This window comes from Balaenoptera musculus, chromosome 7 (genome assembly GCF_009873245.2).
Source record: "Balaenoptera musculus isolate JJ_BM4_2016_0621 chromosome 7, mBalMus1.pri.v3, whole genome shotgun sequence".
NCBI classification, from domain to species: domain Eukaryota; kingdom Metazoa; phylum Chordata; class Mammalia; order Artiodactyla; family Balaenopteridae; genus Balaenoptera; species Balaenoptera musculus.
This window is the reverse complement of record NC_045791.1, coordinates 66,812,358-66,828,784: the sequence shown is the minus strand read 5'-3', so window position 1 is coordinate 66,828,784 and position 16,427 is coordinate 66,812,358.

Below are 16,427 nucleotides of genomic sequence, written 5' to 3'. Positions count from 1 at the left end.
TGAATATACACCTAGCACAACAATGCATGCAATTGCTTACCAAATCTCTTAAGTAATTAGTGTCATAGTTTGTTCCTAATAATATGAAAAAAACATTTAAAAAACTATTTAAAGAGTTTTTAAATAGAAAATGCAATATATATATATATATTACATGTAAGCATTGGATATCTATTATCATATTATCAGAATGGATTCTTTTTTAAACTAGAGTGGGTTTGGTTAGTAGAAATACAAGGCCACTCATTGCATTAATGACAACAATCATAATAAATAGACAAAAAAACACCAAGAGTCTATCAATAGAGAAATGATAGAATTATACTGCATGCACTCTAAGGTTTAACTCCATAATGTTAAATAAAAAAATCTATTGTATTGACATGGAGTAAGCAAACTTATATTATTAAAGGAAAAATATTCAAATTGATGAAATAGAAAGTCTGGGAGATATGATGAATTTTTTTTTTTTTTCGAACCAGTGATTGCTGGTGAAAACAGAATGGGATAGGAGACAGGCTTAGGGAGAAATTTCTATTTTTCTCTCTATCTATTTGTATTGTTAGAACTATTTTTTCCTCATTCTTAACACGTAATAATATGTTACCTGCATATAAAAGCTGTTAAAAAGTTGAGGAAAACACATTAAGCAGAGAGGGCAGTACACAAACTCAGAGAAGTTCATAACTATGATATCTATGCCAGGAAGTACCAAAGTTCCAGTATCATTAGAATATACATTTCAAAATGCAGTACTGGGAAGAGATGGGGGCTAGATAGGAACTAAGACTCAAAGACTCTTGCTGAGTTGCTTAGTGTCTTTTGCAGGTGATGGAGAGAGATTTTTAGATCCTAGGTAAAGGGTGGGGGTGAGTGACAATTTCAAACAAGTTTACACTTTCAAATTGAGTAAACCAGATAATTACTAGGAGCTGTTGATGAGATAATGAAATATGAGGTGGGTAGGGGGTTAAGAACCAAGACAAAAAGGTTAATGAAATAGGTGAGAAATGATGAGGACCTTAATATGGCAATCAGAGTAGGTAGAAAGGATAAATAATGTTGGATGTGTTGAGTTTTAATGACTGTGTGTCATCGGTGTTGATATGTTGAGCAAGTTGTTGCATATATGTCTGAAGGGCAAAGTGAAGTTCAACACTAGATATAAAGATATAAGCATTTTCCAGCCCATATGTAGTAATTAAAGTCATTTATAGAGTAAATGGAATCCCCTCTGAGAGAAAGAAGGACAGTAAGACCAGGGCAGAACCCTGGGAAGTACTACTTAATTGTGCTCAGCTGAGAAAATGATGTCCCATAAAATGGAACAGTGAGAGAGCAAAGAACAGAATGGAAGGGAATAGAAGTATCACAAAAAACTAAGAATGACTCAATAGCATATGTAGCAACATTCCAGGAATAATTTGAAAATTACTAAGCATGTAAAAATTTTTGCTAGAGTATGAGTCACATATATCATGATTTCACATCTTTCGTGAATACAATCTAAATGGAAGGATTTAATTACTAATTAAAACCTTGACATTTACCTCAGTTAATTTCCACAAGAAATATGTATTTTAACAAGATCAATAGATAAAGGGAACATCAATTGCTTGATGACTATACATACTCCATTTGCACAAGTACATGTGCTGTGACTGCTGCCTAAATATGTTAGGATAAGTAAGCACTTGGATTCTCTACCTAGTTTACCCAAAAGGTAAAATCTCCCAGAGGATGATGTTTAGAATTAACAAGACCCACTAATTAAATTTAATTAGGTCAACCTGCATGAGATAACTAGCATAATTAATTTTGATTTCGAAGTGCCTCAAAGAGAGGCAGTATTTGTGTATTTTCAAAGAGAACTTCAGTGACGAAAAGAAGAAAAGGAATAAAGGAACCAAGTTTGAATATTAGAAAAATGACCCAAAGTAATTTACCATAAAATTTTATATATAAGGACTTGTTTTATAGTTATTCAGAGAAAGTTATTCAGAGAAACTGCTCCCCTCCAAGTTCTGCCTTAGGATGATTGTTATATTTATTTCTCAGAACTATCTGAGAATTTATTTCATTAAATGTATTGGGATAATAACTAAGCATGTAACTAGAAATATATTTGTTGGAGTAAAGTCCTTAGTTCACAGTATTTGAGTTAATTTTGCAAAAGCATCCAACTCTGACTCAGAAGCTCAAATAAGGAACTACACTATATTGAGTTATTCAGTGTTATATAACTGTGATCAAGAGAAAGACATACACAAATTAACATCTTTGACATTAAGATGCATCTAATAAATTATAACTGGTAGATTTTTTTCTTTTTTTCTGGTATAAAACACTGGCAGTTCAGGAAATTGATAGACTAGATAATACATTAGAGTTAATAAGGCAGTCCCCACTCTAAGTTTATACTACAAAGGTATAAACTACTTGCTCTATAATGTTGTACAATATCTTTATATTTAAAAAAACTATACAAAATATAATAAAACTAAGTATAAATCATTAAAAAGTTTAAAATATACATCCATATAATGATGATCCAAGTCAAGAAATAGATCACTGCTACCCTAAAACTTTTTGTGAGTCCCCTCCCTTTCTTGCAGATGTAATTATCTTGACTTCTATGAAACTCTCCCTTTTAAAAAACTTTATCAACATGTATGTTCTCTAGAACATGAAGCCTAGTTTTACCTGTTTTTTAACTATTACAAAATGAAATCCTACCAAACGTACTGTTTTATCTTGTTGGGTTTTTTTGTTGTTTTTCAATATTGTGATTGTGAGATTAAATCACCTCTTGGAGTATACAGTACAAATAATTTTTTTGAGAATAAGTTGTCACCCTGATATTACATCACTCCAAAATGCTCTAGTGTTTATTTATACAACGAAGACATTCTTCTACACAACTACAATATACTCAACAAAATCGAAATGTAAAATTGATACATTACTAATACCTAATCCTCAGAGGCTACTAAAGCTTTGTCAATTGTCCAAAAATGTCTTAGTCCAATTTAGAATTACATGTTACACTTGGCTGTCAAGTCTTTAGCCTTCTTCGGTTTGGAAGGCTTGCCTGATGATTCCTTATAGTTAGATTCAGGTTATACACCTTCTTTTTTTTTTTTACAGGAGCCGGAGAACATTCAGTATTTATTAATTAATTTATTTATTTTTGGCTGTGTTGGGTCTTCGTTTCTATGCGAGGGCTTTCTCTAGTTGCGGCAAGAGGGGGCCACTCTCCATCGCGGTGCGCGGGCCTCTCACTGTCGCGGCCTCTCTTGTTGGGAGCACAGGTTCCAGACGCGCAGGCTCAGTAGTTGTGGCTCACGGGCCCAGTTGCTCCGCGGCATGTGGGATCTTCCCAGACCAGGGCTCGAACCCGCGTCCCCTGCATTGGCAGGCAGATTCTCAACCACTGCACCACCAGGGAAGCCCCAGGTTATACACCTTTGTTAGAAATATCACAGAAGTGATGCCATGTTCTCATCATATCTATCAGGTGGACCACAATTTTTATTCGTTCCATTTCTGATGCTATTTACTTTGGTCACTTGAATTAGTTGGTATCTGACAGGTTTCTCCACTGTAAAATTATCTTTTTTTCTCCTTTTTAAATTAATAAGTATTTTGTGGGGAGGTACTTTCAAACAATGTACTTAAGACTACTCCTTTTGAAACTTTCAATGTATTCATTAACATATTTATATCAGTATGGACTCATGGATTCCTATTTTATTCAATAGCTTATAATTCATTACTGTTATTACTTATTTTGATGCTTAAATTGTCCTAATTTTCTAGTGGGTCCCTGTTCAAGCTAACTTCTGTGTACTTTTCTAATATTCCCAAATTTCTCTGAGGCCCTCCTTGCTTTCTGGCACAAGGTCTTCTAGCCTTCTATTGTAATTTCCTTGCCACAGAACTAGAATCAGCCAATTTTCCACGGAGCCAATATCTAAGTGCAAGATGTATTCATGCTCTAAAGCCCTCAAAGTAGACAGAGATAGGGAATATGATTAGTGGACATTTTGTCCTGTCTAAAACGTCCATGAGACATTTGATCCACACTAAATGGTCCTTGAGGGTCCTGTCCAAAATGTCCATGAGCATATTTGGTCCATGCCAAATGGTTCTGGACAGGACCAAATATTAAGTTTCCTCTGGCGTGGACCAAATGTCTCCATGGACATTTTGAACAGGACCAAGTGGTCCTGCAAATATCAAGCACCTTTTAGCATAGCCCAAATGTCTTAAGGACCAAATGTCTTATGGAAATTTTGGACAGGACCAAATGTCTTGCAAGGAGGGAATGCATATGTTTACATCACAAGCACATATTTATGTTCAGATACCTAGAACTAGGTAGGCTGATACAGAAGTACTACAAAGTTCATTCTAGTTTTATTCCTTTCTATATGTGTAACTTCTTTTTATACAGTAAGAAACTGGATCCCATATCCTTAATTATATATTTTTTGATCATTCTCCCCTTCCCTCTCACCTCGTTTTGTTCTAGCACCCTACACCAGACCACATCTGTAGGGACACACTCTTAAACTTGCTTAGGTTCTGATGCCCCACACCTAACTATCCCTTCTTGTCAAGATAGTACAGTAATTTCCCATATGCCCCACACAATTTCCTCTATTATAAATATCTCACATTAGTACTGCACATTTGTTACAGTTAATGCACTGATATTGAGCATTATTATTAAAGTCCATATTTATTAAGATTTTCTTAGTTTTTATCTAATGACCTTTTTCTATCCCAGATCCAGTCCCAGACACTACATTACATTAATATCCATGTCTCCTTAGGCTTCTCTTGGCTATGAGAGTTTTTCAGACTTTCTTTGCTTTTGATGACCTAGACAATTTTGAAGAGTGATTGTTTTATAACTGGTCAGACATTTTTTAGAGTAACCTTCAACTGTGATTTTTCTGGTGCTCTTCTCATGATTAGACTGGGGTTATGCATTTTGGCGAGGAAGAACACAAAGTGCCATATCATCAAATCATATTAAGAGCACATACTGCCAACATGATTCACTAATACTGATACTGACCTTGATCACCTAAGGTTGTGGTTGCCAGATTTCTCCACCGTAAAGTTACTCTTTCCTCCTTTTCCACATTGCACTCTTGGGGAAAAATTCACTATACACAGCTCAAAATAATGAGTGAAGAGTTATATTCCACCTCCTTGAGGGGCAAGAATCTACATAAATTATTTGGATTTCTTCTGCACAAGATTTGTCTATTTTTCCCAGTTTATCACTTATTTATATCAGTAAAGACTCAAAGATATTTATTTTATATTTTAGGTTACAATCCAATCCTAATTTATCTATATTTTGCTCAGATTGTCTTAGTCTTGCTTGTTGGGAGCTCTTCCTGTTGGTTCCTTTGTCTCTTTGACCCTTTAACATATGCCCCCATCACTCACTGTGGGTTTTTTCCTTCCTTCCTTCTTTCCTTCCTTCCTTCCTCTCTTTCTCTCTTTCTTCCTTTCTTTTTTTGGAACACTTCATTACTTTCTGGCAATACAAGATCCATAGGATCATCTATGTTTCCTTCCCCAGTCCTAGAATCAGCCCTTTTTCTTAAGACCTTTGTTTTCTTTCATTGGTGAATAGTATTAGAAACCAAGATTTGAGTGTTAGGTGTTCTCATTGCTACTGGTGTGCCATTTTTTGCTAGGTTCTCTCTGTTGATAAAGCATGAAAATAATATGTGTGGATACCAACTCGTGTGTGTGTGTGTGTGTGTGTGTGTGTGTGTGTGTATATATATATATATTTCTATACATAACCAACTATGTCTATGTTAGGCTAATTGTGAGTTGACATGATGTCTCCAACTATAATCCATTATCATATGGATTATTCCAGCCACCTCCCCTCACTTATCTGTAACCTCCAGCTACAACGGGGAGAAACCTGGCTCCCATCATCCGCCATCAATTTACTTAACTGTTCAATCTTAATATATATACAGCAGCCTCAGAATTCTTAACCCACAAATTATAGTAATAGGATAGTTTCTTTTGTCTTTAGTTTTACATATTCTACTTAATTTCAAAGTTAGTTAAGTCAGCATCTTTTCCTTATTCCTTTCAGTGAGGTAGTTTCATAAGTTTATTACACAGTTCAATTGTTTTATCACATTATGCATTCCATCCTGGGATCCTCTGACATTTAAAATGATTTTTTAAAATTTGTGCACATTAAAGTTCATTCTTCATGTTGTAAAGTTCTATGGGTTTTGAAAAAGGCATAGTGCTATGTGTCCACCATTACAATATACAGAACAGTTTTACTATCCCTGTGCTTTTACTAGCCCCTGTGCATCACATATTCAACCCTCATGTAGTTCCCTGGGGCCCTGGCAACCACTGATCTTTTTATCATCTCTATACTTCTGCCAATCCCAGTATGTCATATAATTGGAATGCTATAGTATGTAGCTTTTCAAACTGGCTTCTTTCACATAACAATATAAATTTAAGGTATTTCTAAGTCTTTTTGTGGTTTTATAGCTCACTTATTTTTATTGCAGAATAATATTCCATTTTATGGATGCGTCACAGTTCATTTGTCCATTCACTTATTGAAGGACATTTGGTTGCTTCCCATTTTTGATGATTATCAATAAAGCTGGTATAAACTTTTGAGTGTAGGTGTTGTGTGGATGTAAGTTTTCAAATCTGATGGATAAATATCTAAGAGAGCAATTGTTGGATTGTATGATAAGATTATGTTTAGCTTTGTAAGAAACTGCCTGTCTTCCAAAGTGGTTATACCAATTTTCATTTGCACTAGCAATGAATGACAGTTTCTACTGCTCTGCATCCTACTAACAATTGGTATTGTCAGGTTTTGTTTTGTTTTGTCTTTCTAAGGTGTGTAGTGGCATCTTCTTTTTGTTTTACTTTGCAATTCCTTGAACATCTTTTCATATACTTGTTTGCCATTTGTGCATCTTGTTTGGTGAGGTGCCTGTTCAGATCTTTTACCCATTTTTCAATATTTTTTCATTGTTGAGTTTTAAGAGTTTTTTTTTTTTTGTATATTTTGGATACAAGAACTTTATCAGATATTTGCTCAATATATTTTCTCCAAGTCTCTGGCTTGTCTTTTGGTACTCTCAACAGTGTCTTTCAGAGAGCAGAGGTTTTTAATTTTAATAAAGTCCAAGTTATCAATGTTTTTCTTTCGTGGACCATGTCCATATCTAAACACTCATCACCAACCAAATTTAAGGTCACACAGATTTTCTCCAAAGTTTTCCTTTAGAAGTTTTACAGAGTTGCATTTCATATTTATATCTGTATCTATGTCCCTTTAGAATTATTTGTAATAACATCTGTCTAGATTTATTTATTTATTTATTTATTGCATATGGACTATAGAGTGCTTTACATATTGGAGCTGATATGTAAAATGTGTCCCAAGTTACATTTTTAAGTAAAAAAGCAAGGAGTGAAGCCATGTGTATAGTTTGCTACTTTATACACAAAAAGGTAAAATATATATAGCTATCCATTCATTCATACATAATGAATGGATACAAAACAAACTGATTATGTATGAAAAAAGAGGAGGGAATAGTGGGTTCTACATATATGATCAACAGGGGTAGATATTATATATGCCATATATATATATTATGTATACATGAGGTTTTGAACACTAATGTATTCCTTCCTAAACAAACTTAAAATAGAAAATTGAGTAAATTATTTTCATTTTCCAAATACTATCTATTTCCTTTCTGTATAAATATTTCTCACTTTATCTTTTCTCACTTCTCACTGTTATCTTTTTCCCTGATAACTAACAATTTGAACTTGGGATGCTGTTGTGATATTCTCTGTAACAACTGTTGAATTCCTGAAGATGTCTCTGGCTTGGGTCACCCTTTTTATATCTTGCACATGATATCCTGGCAGCAGGAACAGAATCATAGAAATTGTTGCTCTTTTATATAATCACCTTGACTACAGGGCAATGATAAAAGTTAGATAGATAGTCCAAAATGGATTATATGCTCTCTCTGTAAATGAAATAAGAGTGAGGGTGGCCTATTTACATGCACAGGACTATGATGGAATGCATCCATATATCTTACTAACTTTGGAATGATTTTTAGAAGTTTCTAGAACAAGTTGGAATATCATTGAGATATCATGATTATTTCATAAGGATCAAATTTATGTTTAAATTAGCAAAGAAAACACTGATTTCTTTGTTTACAATATTGAAATTAATTATTTCTAAGAATTCTAAAATTAACTGGTAAATCCAAATTTTATTTTTCAGTGAGGCTGAATATGTCTCTAACACTTATACACACCAAAAGTGATTGATTTTTATGAACTTAGTGCTAGCCCTAATATTTTCGTTATTGTTTTCTCCACAAAAAGAAACCTTGGTTTATTTTTCTTGAAGTATGAATTAGTTTAGAGTCAGAGTTTCAAGTACAAGAAGTCAAAGTGGAAAGCATCATTTCAGGCATGATGTTTTAGATAACATATCCCCTTTCCTATATTATCCTGCTCAGTTAAGGGTGCCTTATAATCTAAAGTGAAAATTGCAGGTATACTTGACAATTGAATAATGCTAAGCAACACGCATATCTCCTACAACAAATTGATAACACACGTAATACATATCATCCCTGTAATACTTATAATGGTAAAACAATAATAGTGATAAAAATTGATCACAATTTGAGTAGCTATGTTGAAGAATATTAAGTTAACAAACATGAAAACTTCTAAAAGGATATTTTCCAACTTAGTTTGTACAGGAAGGCAGTACACTGTTTTCACATACACTTTTTTCATTTTTTTTTTAATTGATGCATACTTTTAACACAGTACATAGGGCTAAGTAAAGATTAGCTATAGTGCCCATAGATGAAAATGAGCCATATGTTTTAGAAAACTCCCCAAAACATGGTTGAGCAGTCTTTTTCAAAGTCACATCCTCTGTCTGAACCTATTCTTTACAGCTTAAACCTATTTTATTGTGACCTTAGTAGGCAGAAAGAACATCTGGTCACAGACTTTTTTGATAATAGACCTTTTCTATTTGAAAGATCGTTGTAAAGTCAGACTGTAACTAACAGCAATTTTTTAAATCTTTATAGATTTCATTTTTAAATCCCAAATACTAGATTTAAGGGAATAAAGGACTGAAAGATATAATTCAACTCAGCAAACATGTACTGACTGATGACTTTTTGACAGGTACAACAGCAAACACCAGGGCTACAAAGTGGAATGTGGTGGGGTCTAACTCTACACTCTGACAAGTGATATGTTGGCAATTTGAACAAAGTGTTTTGAAAGCACAGAAAAGAGAGTAGTCATTATTTCAAATTCATCAGGAATTTTCATTTTGAGCTACAAATTAAAGGATGGGTAGGGTTTATTCATGCAAGGAAGAGAACTGAGTTAATAGAATTCTGTCTTAACATCTCTCACGCTTACTTTTTATCCCCCTCTATTCTTTTAGCCCAGGAACTTTTCATCTATCACTTAGAAAATTGCTATAATATTATAAGTATTACGCAGTTCTCTGGTTTTGTGCATCTCTAATTCATTATCTGTCCTGCTGCAAGAGTTTACAATATGCAGTTACCAGAAAGGGGTAATTGTTATAATGGGCCACATCTCTTATGGACCTACCAATCAAAACCATATATATAGCCAGAAGCTTCAGGAGAGAAAGAGGGAAGGGGAGAGGGGTGGTTCCCATAGGACCTTCAGAAATTTGCTTCTCTGCTGCTAAACCCTACTTTATTCACCTTCCTGCCGTACCTCTCTGCTGTGTAGCCCTGCTTGAAGATGATGATGATGATGAAGATGATGATAATAATGAAGATGGATTTATAGAGGAGGCCTTCAAGATGGTGGAGGAGTAAGATATGGAGATCACCTTCCTCCCCACAAATACATCAGAAATACATCTACATGTGAAACATCTCCTACAGAACACCTACTGAACACTGGCAGAAGACCTCAGACTTCCCAAAAGGCAAGAAGCTACCCCACGTACCTGGGTAGGGCAAAAGAAAAAAGAAAAAACAGAGACAAAAGAATAGGGACGGGACCTGCACCTCAGGGAGGGAGCTGTGAAGGAGGAAAAGTTTCCACACACTAGGAAGCTCCTTCACTGGCGGAGACAGGGGGTGGTGGGGGGGAAGCTTCGGAGCCATGGAGGAGATTGCAGCAACAGGGGTGCAGAGGGCAAAGCGGAGAGATTCCCACACAGAGGATTGGTGCTGACCAGCACTCACCAGCCTGAGAGGCTTGTCTGCTCACCCTCTGGGGTGGGTGGGAGCTGGGAGCTGAGGCTCAGGGCTTCGGAGGTCAGATCCCAGGGAGAGGAGTAGGGTTGGCTGCGTGAACACAGCCTGAAGCAGGTTAGTGCACCACAGCTAGCCAGGAGGGAATCTGGGGAAAAGTCTGGAACGGCCTAAGAGGCAAGAGACCATTGTTTCGGGGCGTGCAGGGAGAGGGGATTCAGAGCACCGCCTAAACGAGCTCCAGAGATGGGCGCGAGCCGTGGCTATCAGCGCGGACACCAGAGACTGGCATGAAATGCTAAGGCTGCTGCTGCAGTCACCAAGAAGCCTGTGTGCAAGCACAGGTCACTATCCACACCTCCCCTCCTGGGAGCCTGTGCAGCCTGCCACTGCCAGCATCCCGCGATCCAAGGACAACTTCCCTGGGAGAACACACAGTGCGTCTCAGGCTGTTGCAACGTCATGCTGGTCTCTGCTGCCGCAGGCTCACCCCGCATACTGTACTCCTCCCTCCCCCTGGCCTGAGTGAGCCAGAACCCCCTAATCAGCTGCTCCTTTAACCCGGTCCTGTCTGGGTGGGAACAGACGCCCTCAGGCGACCTATACACAGAGCAGAGGTGGGGCCAAATCCAAAGCTGAACCTCAGGAGCTGTGCAAACAAAGATGAGAAAGGGAAATCTCTCCCAGCAGCCTCAGGAGCAGCAGATTAAATCTCCACAGTCAATTTGATGTACCCTGCATCTGTGGAATATCTGAGAGACAACGAATCATCCCAAAATTGAGGCGGTGGACTTTGGGAGCAACTGTAGACTTGGGGTTTGCTTTCTGCATCTAATTTGTTTCTGCTTTTATGTTTATCTTAGTTTAGTATTTAAAGCTTACTCTCATTGGTAGATTTGTTTATTGATTTGGTTGCTCTTTTCCTTTATATATATATATATTTTTTTTTTCCTTTTTATCTTTTTGTGAGTGTGTATGTGTATGCTTCTTTGTGTGATTTTGTTGGTATAGCTTTGCTTTTACGTTTGTCCTAAGGTTCTGTCTGCCTGTTTTTTGGTGGCATTTTTTAGTATAGTTTTTAGTGCTTGTTATCATTGGTGGATTTGTTTTTTGGTTTGGTTGCTCTCTTCTTTCTTTTTCTTTTTTTTAAATTACTTTTTAATTTTTTTTATTTTTTATTTTAAACTTTATTTCTTTTTCTTTTTTTTTTTTTTTTTTTTCCTTTCTTTTTTTCCCCTTTTCTTCTGAGCTGTGTGGCTGACAGGGTCTTGGTGCTACGGCTGGCTGTCAGCCCTGTGTCTCTTAGGTGGGAGAGCCGCGTTCAGCACATTGGTCCACCAGAGACCTCCCAGCTCCAAATAATATCAAACAGCAAAAGCTCTCCCAGAGATCTCCAACTCAATGCTAAGACCCAGCCCCACTTAGCAAAGCTACAGTGCTGGACACCCTATGCCAAACAACTAGCAAGACAGGAACACAACCCCACCCATTAGTTGAGAGGCTGCCTAATATCATAATAATGTCACAAACACCCCAAAACACACCACTGTAGGCAGTCCTGCCCAACAGAAAGACAAGATCCAGCCTCATCCATCAGAACACAGGCACTAGTCTGCTCCACCAGGAAGCCTACATAACCCAGTGAGTCAACCTTAGCCACTGGGGGCAGACAACAAAAACAACGGGAACTATGAACCTGCAGCCTGCAAAAAGGAGACCCCAAACACAGTCAGTTAAACAAAATGAGCAGACAGAGAAAAACACAGCATATGAAGGATCAAGGTAAAAACCCACCAGATCAATCAAATGAAGAGGAAATAGGCAGTCTACTTAAAAAGAATTCAGAGTAATGATAGTAAAGATGATCCAAAATCTTGGAAATAGAATGGAGAAAATACAAGAAACATTTAACAAGGACCTAGAAGAACTAAAGAGCAAACAAACAATGATGAACTACATAATAAATGAAATTTAAAATTCTCTAGAAGGAATCGATAGCAGAATAACTGAGGCAGAAGAATGGATAAGTGACCTGGAAGATAAAAGAGTGGAAATAACTACCTCAGCGCAGAATAAAGAAAAAAGAATGAAAAGAATTGAGGACAGTCTCAGAGACCTCTGGGAGAAAATTAAATGTGCCAATATTTGAATTATAGGGGTCCCAGAAGAAGAGAAAAAGAAAGGGACTTAGAAAATATATGAAGAGATTATAGTTGAAAACTTCCCTAGTATGGGAAAGGAAAGTCAATCAAGTCCAGGAAGTGCAAAGAGTCCTATACAGGACAAAACTGAGGAGAAACATGTCAAGACACATATTAATCAAACCATCAAAAATAAAATACAAAGAAAAAATATTAAAAGCAGCAAGGGAAAAGCAACAAATAACATACAAGGGAATCCCCATAAGGTGAACAGCTGATCTTTCAGCAGAAACTCTGCAAGCAAGAAGGGAGGGGCAGGACATAGTGAAAGAGATTAAAGGGAAAAACCTACAACCAAGATTACTCTACCCAGTGAGGATCTCATGCAGATTTGATGGAGAAATTAAAAACTTTACAGACAAGAAAAAGCTAACAGAATTCAGCACCACCAAACCAGCTTTACAACAAATGCTAATGCTAAAGGAACTTCTCTAGGAGGGAAACAGAAGAGAAGGAAAAGACCTACAATAACAAACCCAAAACAATTAAGAAAATGGTAATAGGAACATACATATCGATGATTAACTTAAATGTCCATTTACAGGTCTTGTTTTTTTATACTCCCACCAAAAGACATAGGCTGGCTGAATGGATAAAAAAACAAGACCTGTATATATGCTGTCTACAAGAGACCCACTTCAGACCTAGGGACACATACAGACTGAAAGTGAGGGGATGGAAAAGGATATTCCATGAAAGTGGAAGTCAAAAGAAAGCTTGAGTAGCAAGTCTCATATCAGACAAAATAGACTTCAAAAAAAGACTATTAAAAAAGACAAAGAAGGACACTACATAATGATCAAGGGATCAATCCAAGAAGAAGATATAACAATTGTAAATATTTATGCACCCAACATAGGAGCACCTCAATACATAAGGCAAATGCTAACAGCCATAACATGGGAAATTGAAAGTAACACAATAATAGTAATGGACTTTAACATCACACTTACACCAATGGACAGATCATTCAAAAGGAAAATAAATAAGAAAACACAAGCTCTAAATGACATATTAAACAAGAAGGACTTAATTGATATTTATAGGACATGCCATCCAAAAACAACAGAATACACTTTCTTCTCAAGTGCTCATGGAACATTCTCCAGGATAAATCATATCTTGGGTCACAAATCAAGCCTTGTAAATTTAAGAAAATTGAAATTGTAGCAAGTATCTTTTCCGACAACAACACAATGAGACTAGATATCAATTACAGGAAAAAAACAGTAAAAAATACAAAAACATATGGAGGCTAAACAATACGCTACTTAATAACGAAGATATCACTGAAGAAATCAAAGAGGAAATCAAAAAATACCTAGAAACAAATGACAATGTAAACACAACAACCCAAAACCTATGGGATGCAGCAAAAGCAGTTCTAAGAGGGAAGTTTACAGCAATATAATCCTACCTCAAAAAACAAGAAACATCTGAAACAAACAACGTAACCTTACACCTAAAACAATTAGAGAAAGAACAACAACAAAAAAAAACCCAGAGTTAGCAGAAGGAAAGAAATCATAAAGATCAGATAAGAAATGAAGGAAACGAAAGCAAAGATCAATAAAACTAAAAGCTGGTTCTTGGAGAAGATAAACAAAATTGATAAACCATTAGCCAGACTCATCAGGAGAAAAAGAGAAAAGACTCAAACCAATAGAATTAGAAGTGAAAAAGGAGAAGTAACAAGTGACACTGCAGAAATACAAAGGATCATCAAAAATTACTACAAGCAACTCTATGCCAATAAAATGGACAACCTGGAAAAAATGGACAAATTCTTAGAAAAGCACAACATTCCAAGACTGTACTAGGAAGAAATAGAAAATATAAACAGGCCAATCACAAGCACTGGAATTGAAACTGTGATTAAAAATCTTCCAAGAAACAAAAGCCCAGGACCAGATGGCTTCACAGGCGAATTCTATCAAACATTTAGAGAAGAGCTAACACCTATCCTTCTCAAACTCTTCCAAAACATAGCAGAGGGAAGAACACTCCCAAACTCATTCTACAAGGCCACCATCACCTGATACCAAAACCAGACAAAGATGTCATAAACAATGAAAACTACAGGCCAATATCACTGACGAACATAGATGCAAAACTCCTCAACAAAATACTGGCAAGCAGAATCAGCAGTACATTTAAAGGATCATACACCATGATCAAGTGGGGTTTATCCCAGGAATGTGAGGATTCTTCAATATACACAAATCAATCAATGTGATACACCATATTAACAAATTGAAGGAGAAAAACCATATGATCATCTCAATAGATGCAGAAAAAGCTTTCAACAAAATTCAACACACATTTATGATAAAAACCCTCCAGAAAGTAGGCATAGAGGGAACTTACCTCAACATAATTAAGGCCATATAGGACAAACCCACAGCCAGCATCGTACTCAATGGTGAAAAACTGAAACCATTTCCTCTAATATCAGGAACAAGAAAATGTTGCCCACTCTCACCAGTATTATTCAACATAGTTTTGGAAGTTTTAGCCTCAGCAATCAGAGAAGAAAAAGAAATAAAAGGGATCCAAATCGGAAAAGAAGTAAAGCTGTAACTGTTTGCAGATCACATGATACTATACATAGAGAATCCTAAAGATGCTACCAGAAAATTACTAGAGCTAATCAATGAATTTGGTAAAGTAGCAGGATACAAAATTAATGCACAGAAATCTCTTGCATTCCTATACACTAATGATGAAAAATCTGAAAGAGAAATTAAGGAAACACTCCCATTTACCACTGCAACAAAAAGAATAAAATACCGAGGAATAAACCTACCTAAGGACACCAAAGACTTGCATGCAGACAACTATAAAACACTGATGAAAGAAATTAAAGATGATACAAACAGATGGAGAGATATACCATGTTCTTGGGTTGGAAGAATCAATATCATGAAAATGACTATACTACCCAAAGCAATCTACAGATCCAATGCAATCCTTATCAAACTACCAATGGCATTTTTCACAGAACTAGAACAAAAAATTTCACAATTTGTATGGAAACACAAAAGGCCCTGAATAGCCAAAGCAATATTGGAAAGAAAAATGGAGCTGGAGGAAGCAGTCTCCCGGACTTCAAACTACACCACAAAGTTACAGCAAACAAGACAGTATGGTACTGGCACAAAAACAGAAATACAGATCAACGGAACAGGATAGAAAGCCTAGAGATAAACCCATGCACATATGGTCACCTTCTCTTTGATACAGGAGGCAAGAATATACAATGGAGAAAAGACAGCCTCTTCAATAAGTGGTACTGGGAAAACTGGACAGCTACATGTAAAAGAATGAAATTAGAACACTCCCTAACACCATACACAAAAATAAACTCAAAATGGATTAAAGACCTAAATGTAAGGCCAGACACTATAAAACTCTTAGAGGAAAACATAGGCAGAACACTCTAGGACATAAATCACAGCAAGATCCTTTTTGACCCACCTCCTAGAGAAATGGAAATAAAACCAAAAATAAACAAATGGGACTTAATGAAACGTAAAAGCTTTTGCACAGCAAAGGAAACCATAAATAAGACAAAAAGACAACACTCAGAATGGGAGAAAATATTTGCAAATGAAGCAACTGACAAAGGATTAATCTCCAAAATATACAAGCAGCTCAAGCAGCTCATTATCAAAAAAACAAACAACCCAATCCAAAAATGGACAGAACACCTAAATAGACATTTCTCCTAAGAAGATATACAAATTGCTAACAAACACATGAAAGAATGCTCAACATCACTAATCATTAGAGAAATGCAAATCAAAACTACAATGAGGTATCACCTCACACTGGTCAGAATGGCCATCATCAAAAAATCTACAAACAATAAATGCTGGAGAAGGTGTGGAGA